The sequence below is a fragment of the Phocoena sinus genome, chromosome X, assembly GCF_008692025.1.
Source record: "Phocoena sinus isolate mPhoSin1 chromosome X, mPhoSin1.pri, whole genome shotgun sequence".
Taxonomy (NCBI): Eukaryota; Metazoa; Chordata; class Mammalia; order Artiodactyla; family Phocoenidae; genus Phocoena; species Phocoena sinus.
The window spans coordinates 115332119-115350497 of NC_045784.1; the positions used below are offsets into that span (position 1 = coordinate 115332119).

Below are 18379 nucleotides of genomic sequence, written 5' to 3' on the forward strand. Positions count from 1 at the left end.
AATTCAGAATATTATCTTCATGGCTTTAAGGTAGGCAAAAATTTATTTTTGAGGATAAAAAAGGACTAACCAAAAATAATAGACTGTCTAATCAGACATAATTAAATCTGAAACTTCTGTTTACCAAAAAGACATGATTAAGAGAATGAAAAAGCAAAACATGTATATAGAAGATACTCAAAATTTTGTAGATATATAAATTGGATAAACATTTATACATTTAATTATTCATATATATCTATGTATTATATAATCAATTTAAACAATGCATATCAATATTTGTGCATATTTATGTATGTATATATAATTGGATATATCCCTCTCTCCAAAAAATCAGTGAAATCCAGAATATATGCAGAACTGTAAATCAATTTAAAACTTACAAACATCCTAATAAAATATGGGCAAAAGACCTGAAAAGGCACTTCGTATAAGACATACTCACATGGCCAATCCATATCTAAAAGGTGTTCAACTTCATTAATCAGCAGAGGAATGCAAGTTTAGACATAATGAGAAGTCACTGCACACCCACCAGAATGAAATGAAAGACTGCCTGTAGAGCAAGTGTTTGTGAGTATGTGGTCCAACTGGAACTCTCATACATTGCTTGCTGAACCCAGATTTCCACCTAGAAGCTCAAGGACATAGTTGAAAGGTTAGCTAGAACTCTCTTAAGGCTGAGATAAAGAAGTCAAGAAAATACTATTGAGCAATCTGCTTTGAGTTGCAGCAAGGTAATTCTTGGAGCAACAGAAAGCATGAACTAATGGAGAGTTTCTTTAAGGTGTTGCTGTGTGAACAACTCAGCCTTGAGTTCTCTCTGTAAAAAGTGTGAAGTGCCCTAGTCTGTTTCAGGAGAAGAACAGTTTTAATAAGACCCTGTGAGAGGGAGTAGGCGTATTCCCCTCAAAGGAAAAAATAGACCAAAACAACAGACATCAACCTTGCTAGTGAAGAAAAAGCGTATCCCCAAATGTTGGCTATTGTTACTTCTCCTTCAGTGAATTGCTTCTTCTTGAAATGCTCTTGACTTTCCCAGCTACTATGTTTGCCCTTTTCATATTGAGTTATATCTTTTTATATGTTGAGAACATATACCTCATATCTCTATTATTCATTGTAAATTTTTCCCCTAGCTCGTTGCAAGCTATGCAGTATTCTTTTCTTAAAAAAATTTTTGCTGTTTAAGATATTTGGAATGAAATAAACCTAATACAGAAAATAAGGAAAGAAGTTAAAAGGAAGGCAAGACAACACAACTTTCCCTATAAATGTTAAAATTAAATAATAACCGGGAGTTGTTATGGTCAAGATGATAAGAAAATATGCCTTCACACAAACTTCTAAATTGCTGCAATTTTTCTGGAGGTGCATCTTTCATGATTTCTTCCCATGAGATACTACTTCTACTAATTTATAGAGATGAATTTTATAAATGCTTACATATAAATATTGTATTACACATAAAGATTTATAAAATTGAAAAATCACAAATAAATTGGATGCTTAACAATGCAGAAGTAAATAAAAATCATTATATAGCTATATGATTAAATACTTTGCAACCATTAAAACACAAGTTTCAGAATAACATTTATGATCTAGAGAAAAGGCTTCTGACATAAGTTAGAAAAAAATGTAGCAAATTCTAAGATATGTAGTATGATCTCAACTTGGGGTAAAAAGCATAAATATTTGCACATTAAAAAACTGCTAAAAGCCAGCAATTCCACCCCTGGATATATATCCAAAAAAAGCAGAAACACTAATTCGAAAAGATACATGCACCCCAATGTTCATAACACCATTATTTGCAATTGCCAAGATATAAAAAGCAACCCACGTTTCCATCAACTGATGAATGGATAAAGGAGATATGGTATATATATACAATGGAATACTGCTCAGCCATAAAAAAGGATGCCATTTTGCCATTTGCAGCAACATGGATGGACCTGGAGGGTATTATACTAAGAGAACTAAGTCACACAGAGAAAGACAAATAGTGTATGATATCACTTATATGTGGAATCTAAAACATACAACAAACAAGCGAATGTAACAAGAAAAAAGAGATTCACTGGTAACAGAGAACAAATCAGCGGTTACCAGCGGGGAGAGGGAACGGGGAGGGGCAATATAGGGGTAGGGGACTAAGAAGTACAAACTAGTACGTATAAAATAAACTACAAGGATATATACTGTGTTATACAACACAGGATATATACTGTGTTATACAACACAGGGAATATAGCCAATATTCTATAACTATAAATGGAGTATAAGCTTTAAAAGCTGCAGGTCACTATATTGTACACCTGTAATTTATGTATTACTGTACATCGATTATACTTCAATTTAAAGAAAGGAAAAAATAAGCAGAGGTAAAAAACGGCTAGAAGGAAAGATAACAAATGTTTTACTGTTTTCTGTTTGTAAATATACAATTTTATTTTCTCCCAATAGAAGTTTTGTTTTTAAAATCAGCATAAAAGTATGCGACTAAAAGAAAAGAAAAAAACACACCAAAACCCCAGAAATCTAGAAGTACCTCACCACCCCAGGGCTGAGACACAGCATCCAAGTAACAGCGTTAGAGCACCCAACTAAGATGTCCCCCCAAAGGCTGAGAGACCACATCAAGCAGAATCCACCCCATGAGGCGGACACAAGAGCCCAAAGAGGAGTCCTCAGCCATGGCTGAAACAGAGGACCCAAGAACCAGGAGCCACCCCTACCTAAGCGAGATAAAGTGCCCAAGAAAACGTCTTCACCTCAGTCTAAGAAACGGCACTCAAGACAAAGTCCCCGTCCTGGGCAGGGGCCAACCTTCCAAGGAACAGTCTCAGTTGCCTCGGATCCCACAGGGAGCCCCAAGAACGAGCCCAAACCCCCAGTGCTGAGAAAGTGCCCAAGGGAAAGTTCTCTCCCGCAACGGCTGAGCCACAGCCCCCAAGGGAGAGGTCCACCCTAGTCTCAGAGCATCCTTGGAATGGCACCCCGTCGGCTGTGACAGCACCAATGCTAAGTCCTCTTAGAATGGAGAACAGCGCTCCCACTAACAGTCCCCACGGGCCACGAGCAGATCACAAGCAAAAGCCACCCCAATCAGAGTGGACACGGAGGGTCAAAGGACAAGTGCCCCCCATGCTGAGCTGGGCACCTGAGGAGAGGCTCTCACAAATGAGGGAAAGCCAAGGGAGAGGGAGCCACAGCCCTGGGGTGACCCACCCAGGAAACCTCCCCTCTCAGGGCTGGGACAGACACCAAGAAGTGCTCGGCCCCCAGGCCTGCCATGGGCCCCAGCGGGAGTGCCCCCTCACCCGCGTGGGGAGAATCACACCAGATAAACCCTCCCGGACCTGAGCAGGAGTGCCAGGAGTGGCCTGTCCCCGACAAGGCTGAGCTAAGGCACCCAAGGAATGGCCTCCCCGGGGCTGAGGCCAGCCCCCAAGGCAGCGTCTCCCCAGAGCTGAGGGGGGTCCCACCCTGGACGGAAAACACACAGGGACTGACACCTTTCGGGGCAGAGAGAAGGCCCCTGGGGAAAAGAGTCCACACTCCCACAGTCCATCCTGACCTTAATGGAGGAGCCTGGAAGCAACTCACAAAATGGCGATAAATGGGTGGAGCCTCCCGGGTGGAACTTTCTGGAATGCGCCCTGAGGTAGCTGCTGGACATACACCCTCTAGGGTCCCTGGGAGTGAAGTACACGAGTAAGTGTCTCACCTGAAGCCGACGTGTTACTGCCTGAGGGGGCTCAAGGGAAGCCTCCGGCCACACTTGCTGCCGGCACGAGCTCCTCACCACTGCGCACTGGGGACGCTTCCGCCTGGAGAGGTAGCCGCCCAAAACCCAGAGCCAGCTTCCGCCGGCGTTGCCTCTGGCTCCCTCTACAGGCTGACTTCTGTGTTCACTTCAGCAAGAAGAAAAAAAATAAAGGGACCAGAACCACTTTCACAGATCAGGCCAGAAGGGTGACTTCAGAGCTGGGACGTAAAAAATCCAAAACTGGCACACTATAGTACAGAAAAAGAGGAAAGTTATATCATCAAAAACGCAATAGACATTCATGAGCATAAATTAAAAGCATTTGTTAAGACAGGTGTCTACCAGAAATCTACAACCCACTTTAACCCTAGGGGAGAAACAGAAGTATTCAACTTAAAATCAAAGCAAGACAGACCTACTAGAGAATGGACTTAAGGACACGGGGAGGGGGAAGGGTAAGCTGGGATGAAGTGAGAGAGTGGCATGGACTTATATATACTACCAAATGTAAAATAGATAGCTAGTGGGAAGCAGCCGCATAGCACAGGGACATCACCTCGGTGCTTTGTGACCACCTAGAGGGGTGGGATAGGGAGGATGGGAGGGAGGGAGACACAAGAGGGAAGAGATATGGGGACATATGTATAACTGATTCACTTTGTTATAAAGCAGACACTAACACACCATTGTAAAGCAATTATACTCCAATAAAGATGTTAAAAAAAAACAGAATATCCAGTTCTCTTGGATTCCTTTTTGTCAAATTTACTTCCCCAGGGGCACTTCATAGTGTCCTGAACTGCAATGAAGAGTGGCCCCCCGCTTACCACAACTAGAGAAAGCCCTCGCACAGAAATGAAGACCCAACACAGCCAAAAATAAATAAATAAATAAACAAAAAGACAGCACATCCCAATGTTCATAGCAGCGCTATTTACAATAGCCAGAACATGGAAGCAACCTACATGTCCATCACCTGAGGTATGGATAAAGAAGATGTTGTACATATATACAATGAAATATTACTCACCAATAAAAAGGAATGAAATTGGGTCATTTGTAGAGATGTGGATGGACCTTGAGTCTGTCATGCAGAGTGAAGTAACTCAGAAAATGGTGTATATTAGCACATATATGTGGAATCTAGAAAATGGTAGAGATGATTTGCAAAGCAGAAATAGAGACACGGACATAGAGAACAAACGTAAGGATACCAAGGGGAAGGGGGTGGGTGGGAGGAATTAGGAGACTGGGATTGACATATATACACTATTGATACTATGTACAAAATAGATAACTAATGAGAACCTGCTGCTTTAATCTTAAAATTCTTCCAAGCAAGAGAGAGGAGTTAATGTAGCAGGAGGCAGAGCCATGAGTTTGTGGCCACTTGCTCATGCAAAGTACTTGTGGCTTCAGGACCTACTTGAATCCACTCTTGTACATACCTCTTCCATTTGATAGCACGCTGCTTCTGTGCATACCCTCCACTGTGACTTGGTGGGTAATAAAACACCCGCGTTAGGATGGGCAGCTCAGGTGGCATGCGAACTTGGTGTTCCGTGGTCAAGCATTCAGTCTCTACTAAGGCCCAGGAGTAGGGCAAATGTTTCTCACATGTACTAGAATGATGTTTGCCTCCAGGAAATTAGTGCAAGTTCAGAGCTGGGGTCCTATAATCCTAGAGAAATTGGAGTATTTCTCTTCCCCTAATAAGCTAAGACTGCAGTGAAAATCACAATTACAAAAGCAAAAGAGACAGTCTTCTATTTTTCATATTTGTCCAATCAGGATATACAATTGAATAAAAGGGTTTAGAAATTGGTTTCTGTTTTAATAAAAAAAAAAAAAGAAACCATTCTTGTAAAAAGTGTCTGAATAGACTAAAGATTTCTAGTGATATCTGAATAAGATTCAAAACTTAACTTTTTGTTTGGGGGATTGTATTTAAAAGTTCAACCCCTGTCTGCTAAAGCTAATCATTATTGTTAATTGATAGATAGGGGAGAAGAAACCTTATTAAGTTGCATCTATTAATCTTTTGATCTGGAACTTTATACACATTTTCACCTTCAAAGCTTATTTTTTACTTGATTAAGCCACAGCAAAATTATAGAAAGCTGCAGCCCCCAGGGATATAAAGAATGCTCCAACAATGTGAAATCACAGATGCTTGGCCAGAAAGCCACGCATCTGAGGTTTTGTCAAAGAACTGGAAGCCATGGTAGTTATTCTCCTCAACACCAACATCCTTCCAGAATTCAAAGCTTATTTTTCTGTGTGTATGGAAAATAGTTTTTCTTTTAATTGAAGTATAGTTGTTTTACAATGTTGTGTTAGTTTCAGGTGTACAGCAAAGTGATTCAGATAGATAGATAGATAGATAGATAGATAGATAGATAGATAATTCTTTTTCAGATTCTTTTCCCTTACAGGTTATTACAAGCTATTGAATATAGTTCCCTGTGCTACACAGTAGGTCCTTGTTGTTTATCTGTTTTATGTATAGTAGTGTGTATCTGTTAATCCCAAATTCCCAATTTATCTCCCCCCGACTTTCCCCTTTGGTAACCATAAGTTTGTTTACTATGTCTGTGAGTCTATTTCTGTTTTGTAAATAAGTTCATTTGTATCATTTTTTTAGATTCCATGTATAAGTGATATATGATATTTGTCTTTCTCTGTATGACTTACATCACTTAGTATGATAATCTCTAGGTCCGGCCATGTTGCCGCAAATGGCAGAATTTCATTCTTTTTATGGCTGAGTACTATTCTATTGTACGTATATACCACATTTTTTTGAAGTATAGTTGATTTACAATATTGTATTAGTTTCAGGTGTACAGCAAAGTGATTCAGTTATACATACATCTATATCTATTTTTTTCAGATTCTTTTCCCTTATAGGTTATTACAAATTATTGAGTATAGTTCCCTGTGCTATACAGTAGATCCTTGTTGCTTATCTGTTTTATGTATAGTAGTGTGTATCTGTTAATCCTGAATACCCAATCTATCTCCCCATCCTTTCCCCTTTGGTAACCATAAGTTTGTTTTCTGTGTCTGTGGGTCTATTTCGGTTTTGTATATAAGTTCATTTGTATCATTTTTTTTAGATTCCACATATAAGCGATATCATATGATATTTGTCTTTCTCTGCCTGACTTACTTCACTTAGTATGAAAATCTCTAGGTCCATCCATGTTGCTGCAAATGACATTATTTCATTCTTTTCTATGGCTGAAAAATATTCCATTGTATAAATATACCACATCTTCTTTATCCATTCATCTGTTGGTGGACACTTAGGTTGCTTCCATGTCTTGACTACTGTAAATAGTGCTGCTATGAACATTGGGGTGCATGTATATTTCTGAGTTAGAGTTCTCATCTTTTCAAGATATATGCCCAGGAGTGAGATTGCTGGACACATGGTAACTATATTTTCAGTTTTTAAAAGAAGCTCCATACTGTTCTCCATAGATATTGCACCAATTTACATTCGAACAGTGTAGGAGGGTTCCCTTTTCTCCACACCCTCTCTAGCATTTATTATTTGTAGACTTTTTGATGATGGCCATTGACTGGTGTGAGTTGATAACTCATCGTAGTTTTGATTTGCATTTCTCTAATAATTAGTGATGTTGAGCAGCTTTTCATGTGCTTCTTGGCCATCTGTATGTCTTCTTTGGAGAAATGTCTATTTAGGTCTTCTGCCCATTTTTTGATTGGGTTGGGTTTGGGGGTGGAATTTTTGGCGTTGAGCTGTATGAGCTGTTTGTGTATTTTGGAAATTGATTCCTGTTGGTCGCATCATTTGCAAATATTCTCTCCCATTCTGTAGGTTGTCTTTTCATTTTGTTTATGGTTTCCTTTGCTGTGCAAAAGCTTTTAAGTGTAATTGCAAAGCTTACTTTCAGTACAGCAGAATTTATGTAAAATTGTCATAGCAGTAAAAAGTATTAAAATGAAATTGTTAGAGTGTTAATGTAAGAAGCCATTTCACTCTTGACACAGTTATTTGGAAGGGATTGCTTTACTGGTTCTATAATTTTAAAAATATGTTTGTAAACACCCTGTCAGAAGAGAGTCATTTTCAGTATTACAGATTCCTATACTGTTAAGATTCACCTGTGCTTTGGAATGTTCATGAAACATACTTTCTTTTGGAATATATTTCATTGCTAAGAAAGTTTAAACATTGCTTTCACCTCAGTGTAGAAATACCATTGTTTTGTTCTTCTTTCAATGCTACTAAAATAAAACTCATTTTCCATTTAAAAAATCCCACTACAGCAGTACTTATATTAGTGTTTGATTGAGTAACCAGAAGACTGGAATCTTGAAGGGACACCTTTAGAACCCTGCCTACCACACAGGCCAAAAGTGGACAGCTGCAGCACTCCAGTACACTCTGGGAGAGCCCAGAAGGATATGGTGAAGGGTAAGCCTCCCAGAGGGAAGAACTTTGAGCAGTGCACCTGGTTGTTCATTCTGCCTGGAGGAGAGACTGCCACAAGTATGAGTGCATATCCATGCATAGGTCATGTCCAAATTATTGGCTGAAGGGTCAGGGACTTTGAGGATGCATGATTGAACATTTGGGACAAGGAGGCCCAGGGAAAAAGTATGTGGATACACCTGTCCAAATCGATAGATGATATGAAGGTACTTGTGTCTTACGAGAGTTCTCAGCAAATAAGCTTAGCAGAGCAGAATTTTAATAATCTGATGGATAGGACATTCATTATCTAGACATCAATCAGCCTCTTTCCCCAGCATTCAGGTCACAACCCAATGGGCTCAAGAACCAAGTGGCCAAGTGGCAAGAATGGAGGTTCTTCTCAGCAACATGGGCTTCCACTCGCCAAGGCTGATGTCACTATAATCACTGCTGAGGGCCCGATCTGCAAGAAGCAGAGACCAACAATGAGCCCTTGATATGGCATCAGTCTCCAGAGTGATGGGCCAGTTACCAGGTGGCAGGTGATTACACTGGACCACTTCTATTAAGGAAGGGGCAGTGCTTTGTCCACACTCAAATAGACACTCTAGATATGGATTTTCCTTCCCACCTGAAGTGCTTTGGAGAAACGAATATTTATAGACTTGAAAAATGCCTTATTCACCATCATGGTATTCCAATCAGCATCACTTCTAAATAAGGAACCCATTTCACAGGAAACTAGTGCAGTAATGGAGCAGTGTTCATGGAAGTCACTGGTCTTATTGTGTTTCCCCTCATCCTGAAGTGAAATGACCTTTGGAAGACTCACATATGTTTTTAGCTAGGTGGTAAAAACTTGAGGGGCTGGGGCAACAACCTCTAGGAGATGGTAATGCTCTATCTAAGTATTTATATGCATAGATATATGGTGCTATTTCTCCCATAAAATGGATTCATGGGTCCTGCAATCAAGGTATGTAAATGGGAGTGCCTCTCCTCACTATTAACCCTGGAGATACAATAGAAAAACTTTGTGTCTTGTCCCCACAACAAGAGCTCTAGTTCTTCTGAGGTAGAGATCTGAGTTCCAAAGAAAGAAGTGCTTTCACCATGGGATACAACAATGACTTCATTGAATGGGAAGTTGGAACTTCCAGCTGACCACTTTGGACTCCCCATCCCTCTCAAGCAACAGGCGAAGAAGGGCTATACTGTCCTGGCCTGAGTGATTTAACCTGACTATCAAAGGCAAGTTGATTACCTACTACTAAAGGGGCTATGGAGGACTATGATATATCTAGAGAGCTGCTTGATACTCCCACGTTTTGTGATTAAAGTCAGCAGACAGTGTATGTAATATCAAATCATCACAGTGTACACTTTAAATATCTTACAATTTTATTTGTCAATAAAGCTGGGGAGAAAAGTCAATGGATAATTATAATAACCTAATTGAGGCAGAACGTCTAATGGACAAAGCATTCAAGAATGAATGCTGAGGGGCTTCCCTGGTGGCGCAGTGGTTGAGAGTCCGCCTGCCGATGCAGGGGACACGGGTTCGTGCCCCGGTCCGGGAAGATCCCGTATGCCGCGGAGCGGCTGGGCCAGTGAGCCATGGCCGCTGGGCCTGCGCGTCCAGAGCCTGTGCTCCGCAACAGGAGAGGCCACAACAATGAGAGGCCTGCGTACCGCAAGAAAAAAAAAAAAAAAATGAACGTTGAGTCACCTCCCCAGGGAAAGAACCATGAAGAGCTGAGTGCTGGCTGAGGACAATGGTATTAAAAGAAGGTAGTTATAAATACCAGCAATGTGACCTGTTGCACAAACCAGGACTGTAATAGTATTTAGCCTGATGAGTTAATAACATACCCCTCCTCAAAGGGAAAACAAATAAATAGGAAAGCAAACTATATTTTCAAAGAAAATTCTTAGGGCCAAAGCCCGATTTTACTGACACAGAATCATAGCAATAAAAAGCTCTACTGCTTTTTCTTTCTGGAAGGCAATCCCTTGAATGCCATATTCTAGGAAATTTCAGCAATATCCAGCACCATCCTACAGCACAGCAAGCTTTTCTTTGTTTCTCACTGATGGTTGTAATAGGATTATGTTTTGATGTAATTAACTTTGTTGTGAAGATGGTGGGAATTTATTTTTCTAGTACCTTCTCAAGGTGCTGAATCTTCTTTTAAATCTGAAAATAAACAGGTATTTCACTAACCAAAAGATGCCTAAAATACCTCGGTTGTATAAGACATTATGAAGGATACAAAAAGGAGCTTACAATCTACCTGGGATTATAAAATGAAACCCCATGGAAAGTTTCAGGATATAAAATCAACACACATCAAGCACTTGCATTTCTATACACTAACAGTGAACAAACTGAAATGGAAATTAAGAAAACAACTCAATCTATAAGAGCATCAAAAAGAATAAAATACTTAGAAATAAACCTAACAAAGAAGGTGAAATATTTGTACACTGAAAACTACAAAACATCGCTGAAAGAAATTTGAGAAGACACAAATAAATGGAAAGGCATCCCATGTTCATGGATTGGAAGATTTAGTATTGTTAAGATGCCCATACTAACCAAAGCAATCTACAATGTAATCCCTATCAAAGTCCCAATGTCATTTTTTACATAAATAGAAAAATTGATCTTAAAATTCTTGTAGAATCTCAAGGGACATTGAATAGACAAAAATAATTGAAAAAGAATAAAATTGGAAGACTTACATTATGCCAGTGTGTTACTGGCATAAAGGCACACAAATAGACCAATGGAATAGAATAGAGATCCTAGAAATAAACCCTCACATATATGGTCAAATGCTCTTCTATATGGGTGTCAAGACTACTCAATGGAGGGACCTCCCTGGCAGTCCAGTGGTTAAGACTTCGCCTTCCAATGCAGGGAGTGTGGGTTCGATCCCTGGTCAGGGAGCTAAGATCCCACATGTCTCACAGCCAAAAACCCAAAACATAAAACAGAAGCAATATTATAACAAATTCAATAGACTTAAATAAATGGTCCACATCAAAAAAAAATCTTTAAAAAGAAAAAGACTACTCAATGAGAAAATAGTGTCTTCAAAAAAATGGGACTTACCTGGTAGTCCAGTGGTTAAGACTCCATGCTTCCACTGCAGGGGGCGCAGGTTTGACCCCCTGGTCGGGGAACTAAGATCCCGCATGCCACGCAGCATGGCCAAAAAATAAAAAAAAATTTTAAAAATGGTGTTGGGAAAACTGCTTATCCACATTAAAAGAATGAAGGGACTTCCCTGGTGCTCCAGTGGCTAAGACTCTGTGCTCCCAATGCAGAGGACCCAGGTTTGATACCTGGTCAGGGAACTAGATCCCACATGCTGCAACTAAGAGTTCACATGCCGCAACTAAAGATCCCACATACCGCAACGAAGATCCCACATGCAGAAATTAAGACCTGGCACAGCCAAATAAGTAAATAAATATTAAGAAAAAAAAGAATGAAGTTGGATTCTTATCTTACACCGTAAACAAAAATTAACTCAGAGTGGATTAAAGACCTAAATGTAAGACCTAAACTATAAAACTCCTGGAAGAAAACATAGGGGAGAAGCTTCATGACATTGGACTTGGCAATAATGTCTTGGATATGACACTAAAAGCAAAAATAAACAAACGCTGTAATGCAAAAAAGGCTTTTGCAGGGCAATGAGTTCAGAAGTTCAGTTTAAACACATGGAATGGATTGAGTTTTAAATGTCTCTTAGACATGCCAGTGGAGATAACATGTACGTATTTGAATTTAAGTCTGGAGTTCAGGAGTAAGTTGTAGTCTAGAGGTATAAACTTAGGAATTGTTGAAATACACATCATATTTAAAGCTCTAAGACTATGTGGGATCATCTAGGGAGAGAGTATATTCAAGGGAAGAAGGCTCAGGATCCAGATTTGGGGCCTTACAATATTTAGTGGTGGGAATGAAAAGAAACAACTAGAAAAGGAGAATGAAAAGAGTATCGGCAAACAGGGAAGAAATCAGGGAAATGTGGTTTCTGGAAACCCAAGAAGATTTCCAGGGAGGAGTGAGTGAAAAACTATATCAAATACTGCTGAGAAGTTAAAAGCAACACGGAGCAGACACTGGGGACTTGACATGACAGTTTCAGTGGAGTGGAAGTTGCAGAAGCCAGACTTGGATTAGAATATGAACAGGAGGTGACAACATGCAGACCCATCCTCTTGTTGAGCCCATCCTCTCCTACTGCTTCAGGAACCTGCTCCATCTTCCTAACACTTGCAGCAACTCCAAATTGTTGCACCTTATTAGAGTCTTTCTCTTCCACTTGCAAACATGTTCATATCTCTCTGTTCCTCAAAGACATAATTACCATTTTCCTTCCTATTTCATTAAGAGCAAGGCCATACTCTACCTTCTCTTAGATGAGGAAAGACTACTGGGTTCTTTAGGACTTTTCATTTTGTTTTCAAGTCCTGCAGCAAAGTCATCAGCTTCATCAGTCATCATTCACTGAAAAAAATCAATCAACATATTCCATTAATACAACCATCACAAAATTCAAAGTCTTCAAATGTGTATACAACCATGCGTTTGCACCATTAATATGATTTTAATCATGGGGCAAAAATTTGCTATCCCCCAAGAAACACTCTGTTCTCAGAAATGCAACTTAATTTTAATCCAGTTTAAGTAAAATAAGGAAGTTAAAATGCAAGGTGTTGACCAAAGCCAAACATGGTACAACCATGATTAATCAGAATGTTTGCGGAAACAGCAGCTCTCATCAACAAAAAGGGAACAAACGCATAATTACCCATTGAAGAACTACAACTCATTCTGCATCAACCCTTTTTAGAGAAAGTCATTCTTTTGTGTGTGTGTCCTTTTATACTTTAAACTCATCATTAACAAATACTGATTACCACTTTACCCAGTGCTACACATAGATGGTGAAGGGTCGGGTGGTTTGAAAATGTAAGTCCCCTCACCCCCAAACACAAGGAGATTCAAATATGCCCACCTAGGTGCTGGATCGGTGGGGGGTACTTTTCAATGTTGGGGGATAAGGATCAGAAGTATAGAAGGCCATCCTTAAGCTGTTATCATCCAAGGATAACAAAGACTATGTCCCCCCCCATTATTTGAATAGAGTCATGATAAAGAATGTTTGCATTTCCCATAATAGAAGAGTCCAAAGAGGGTGAAGACATTTCATTGAGCACTTACTACCTGCCAGGTACAATTCTAAATGCTTTACATCTATTAACTCACTTAATCCTCTGCAGAACCCTATGAGTTAGGCGTGATTACCATCCTCATTGTTATAAATGAGGAAACCAAGGCACAGAAAGATTAAGGAAAAATCTAATTAACTAAGGATTGGGGTAGATGGAATACAATTATATCTAGTTTTTGTTAGACAAGCATTATTGCATGTTCTGTACCTTAATACCAATGGCCTCTTCCATGAGTACAGATATAATGTGCCTCTCCCATCCCTGCCAGGACTGAGATAGAGCTCCAAAGAAGAGCCACCCTTCAGGGCTTAGAAAGAACACTCAAGGGAAAGTACCACTCCCAGGACAGTTAGAGCACCCAAAGAAATGCCCCCACCAGGGCTGAGATAACAGCTCCCAAGGAAAGCTCTGCTACTGCATAGCTGAGATAGGGTCCCCAAGGAAACTTCCTCCCCCAGTACTGACATAAACACCCAAGAAAGAGTGCCATAACTTGGCTGAAATAGAGTACCCAATGAAAAGTCCTCTCCAGGGCTTAGAGGGAACGTATGGGGAAAATACTCCCCTCCAAAAAGGTTGAAATCCAGTTCTTGTTGGAGAGACCCAGCCGTGACTCAATGTGTGGCAAAGAATTTTTGTGGTGCCACAAACCCACCCTCTGGGATTAGAGATGTAGCACCCAAGGAAGAATCCCTTTGGCTGGGGCTGAGATCAAACACCCAAGGGCAAGCCCCTCCTTTAACACTACTGAGATAGAAGGGCCTAGGAAGAGCTCCCCTCTGCCATGGGGCTGAGACAGGGCACTCAAGCACCTCCCACCCATGGCAAAGATAGAGCATCCAAGGAAGAGCCCCCGCCCCAGGGCTAATATAAAGCACCCAAAGTAGAGTTCTTCCCAAAGTCTAAGAAACAGCCCCAAACCCAGGGCTGAGATGGAGCAATCAAGGAAGAGACTCCCCACTCCATGGCTGATAAGCACGCAAGGAAAATCCTTTCCCCCAGCATAGCTGAGATGGGGAGCACCCGCAGGAGAGTCCTCCCCCAGCACTGAGATAATCACCCAAGGAAGAGACCCTCCTCAACGGACTGAAATAGAGCACTCAAGGAAAGCCCCCTCATCAATATGGCTGAGAGACAGTGCCCGAGGGAAAGTTCTCCCACAGTGAGAGAGATAGTCACCCAAGGAAGAGTCCCCCCACCCCATGGCTGATCTATAGTACCGAAGGAACAGTTCCCCCTCCCAGGGTTGAGATAGATCGCCCAAGGAATAGTACCACCCCCTAGACTGAGAACACACAAGAAAGAGCCCCCTTGCAGGGTAAAGCACCCAAGGAAAAGTATTACCCCCGCCCAAGGGTTGAAATCCTGACCTTGTTGAAGGAAACTAGAAGCAACTCAGAGAATGGCAGTAAAGTTGTGGCACCACACCAGTGGAAATTTCTAGAAATCTGCCTCTGGGGTATCTGAGAATGTTGTATACAGAGATGTCTCACCAGAAGCAGTCTGATGTATACTACTGCCTGAGAGGGTTTCAAGGGAAGCTGCTGGCCATCGAGTGCTGCTGGCCACTATGCCCTGCACCAGCCTGGCAGTGGAGAAGCTCTGTGCAGTGCAGGGCCTGGCATTGGAGAAGCCTGGTGCCCAGCAGGAACCCTCTGTGCCAGCAACCCAGGACCCAGAAGCAAAACTTTCCCCTTACACTGTCTCTGGCGCCCTCTACAGACAAACTTCTGTGACAACTGTTACAAGAAGAAGAAAAAACAAAAATTAAAGGAAACCACCATTTCCACAGATCAGAAAAAAACAGATTAATTTGGAGCTGAGAGGCAAGAAATGAATAACCAGCACACTGTATTAACAAATAAAGGAGGAAAGTCATACAATCATCTTAATCAATGCAGAAAACACAAGCGATAAAATGCAACAACTATTCATGAGGACAAAATTAAAAGCATTTGTTAAGAAGTGAATCTACCAGAAATCTATAGTGTACATTATTCCTAGTTGTGAAAAATTAGAAGTACTCCTTGCAAGATCAAGACAGGGATGTCAACCACTTCTATTCAACACTGTACTCCAAGAGTCCCTAGCTTGCACCCTAAGATAATAAAAGGTAAATAAGTTATTTGGCTAAACCTAAAACTCAAAGTTGTCTACAGACAAAGAATTTGACAAAGAGAATAGCTATAAAATCAACACATAAAAATTAACTGTATTCCTATATAACAGCAACAAGAAATTCAGGAAATGTAAGTTTTTTAAGCTATTACTAAAATTAGCAAGATTATATAATAAATAAATATTAAAATACATATATAGGAATATATATAGCATATATGAAATATATAGAGAATGTGTGTGTGTATGTATGGAATGAACATAACTAAACGTGTCTAATAACAGCAGACAATTATAAAATTTTATTGAAAGATACCAGAGAAGACTTAAAGCAAGGTCTACACATAGGTAGGAAGACTCAGTGTCCACTTCCTCCGCCCCTCAATTTAATGTATAAATCTAACACACTTACAATCAAAATTCCAATAGTTTTTCATGGAACTTGACAAGCTGATTCTAAAATCTATATGGAAAAGTAAATGCCCAAGAATAGCCAAGACAAACACAAAGAAGAACAAATTAGGGGGATCTGCCTTACTATCTCAAGACTTATTATTATTAACCTTTAGTAATAAAGACAGTGTGATACAGATGCAGAGGTACACGAGCTGAACAATGATATAGAATAGCAGAGCCTAGAAATAGTCTCATGCATATATGGGAATGTGATACATTTCAGAGGTGTCATTGAAGATTGCTGGGGAAAGACTAGACTTTCTTTTTGCAGCATATGGTGCTGAGACAATTGGCAATCTATGTGAAAAATAATACAATTGGATCTCTTCCTCACACCATATACAAAAAAAAATTTCAGATTGATTAAGTACTTAAATGTGAAAGAAAAATTAAGACTTTAGAAGAAGTTAGAAAAGAATATCTTTAAGACTTCAAAAATAGGAAAATATTTCTTAAAGAGGACACACAAAAAAGCCCACTAAACATAACAGAAAAGGTTGATGCAATAGTATTGGTAATGCTCTTGTTCTTAAGTTTGATGTGAGTTTACGCAAGTCCCTTTTGTTAAGTTTCAGCTTACATATATGCTCCATACATTTTTGTATGAACCAAATACTACATTATAAAATGTTTGTCTGCAAAAAAAAGGCATATAAATTACGGCAGAGAAAGAAGTCAGTACCCTTAATAACAAAGGAAGAAATAACCCAACTTTTAGCAGAAATCTAGTTTCAGTAGTGAACACGTGGTTTAAAGAAAGTATTATAAAGGCAGGGTTAACATTAAAGAAAATCATAAAAACCAAAAATCCTAGCAAGCTGTTATCTTTAATGGATATTCGTTTCACCCCATGAATGCAAAACTGGGTCAACATTTGAAAGTCTATTCTTACAATTCACCATTGTAATAGGTAAAAGAAGAAAACAACACATGACTATCTCAATAAATACCAAAATTACATTTGACAAAATTCAAGATCCATTCCTGAATTTTTAAAATAATGATAAAAAGGAGTAAGATACAAGGTTAATATACAAAAGTCAATTGCTTTCCTAAATGCCAACAATGACTACCGGAATTTGAAATTTAAAAAAGAATACCATTTACAATAGCACCAAGATAATGAAACACATATAAATCAAACAAAATATGTACAGGATCTCTATGTGAAAAACTACAAGATCTATATAAATGTAGAGATATTCCATGTTCACAAAATGGAAGATTCAATATTATTAAGATGTCAATTCTTTCCAATGTGATCTATAGATTCAAAGCAATCCCAATCAAAATCCCAGCAAATTGTTTTGTAGATATCGACAAACTGACTCTAAAGATTATAGAAAAAGATGAAAGATCCTGAATAGCCAATGTAATACTGACAAATAAGGACAAAGATGGAGGGCTCACACTACCCAAATTTAAGACTTAGTGTAAAGCTACGGTAATCAAGACAGTGTGGTATTGGTAAAAGAGTAGACATGTAGATTAACGGAATAGAGTAGACAGCCCAGAAATAGACCCACACATATATAGTTGACCTATTTTTGACAAAGGAGCAAAGGCAATTCAATGGAGAAAGCAGAGTCTTTTCAACAAATGGTGTTGTAACAATTGGGCGTCCATATGAAAAAAAAAAAAAAGAACCTAGACACATCTTATATCTTTCACAAAAATTAGCTAGAAAGGAATCATAGACCTAAATTTAAAATAAAAAACAATAAAACTTCTGTAAGAAAACATAAGAGAAAATCTAGATGGCTTTGGGTTTGGAAATGAGCTTTTAAATTTAATACCAAAAGCATGATACATGAAAGAGAAAATTGATAAGTTGGACTGTAGTAAAATAAAAATTTCTCTGTGATAGACATTGTTATGAGAATGAAAAGGCAAACCATGGACTGGGAGAAAATATTTGCGAAACACGTATCTGTAAAGGACTTGTATTCAAAATATACAAAGAACTCTTAAAATGCAACAGTAAGAAAACAACCGGGTTTCAAAATTAAGCAAAAGATCTAAACAGATACTTCACCAAAAGAGAAATACAGATGGCAAATAAACATATGAAAGATGCTCAACATCCTTTGTCATTAGGGAACTGTAAATTAAAATGAGATATCACTACACATCTATTACAATAGTTAAAATTTGAAACCTGACAATACCAATTGCTGGCGTGGATGCAGAGTAACAGGAAGTCATTCATTGCTGATGGGAATGCAAAATTGGTAAGGCCACTTTGGAAGACAGCTTGGCAATTTCTTATAAAGCTGAACATAATCTTACCATATGATCTAGCAGTCATGCACCTTGGTATTTACCCAACT

At 39.3% G+C, this 18379-nt stretch overlaps 1 protein-coding gene across 1 annotated transcript in view; it reads right to left on the bottom strand.

The window, feature by feature from the left end:
• LOC116747837 (integrator complex subunit 6-like) overlaps positions 1-18379 on the bottom strand; it is a 39602-nt gene that overhangs the window by 15977 nt on the left and 5246 nt on the right. The window contains exons 2-3 of the mRNA XM_032620387.1: positions 11341-12747; positions 3734-4023 (exon numbers count right to left, since the gene is read on the bottom strand). The gene's annotated coding sequence lies outside the window, so the exon portion shown is untranslated. The remainder of the gene's footprint in view (positions 1-3733; positions 4024-11340; positions 12748-18379) is intronic.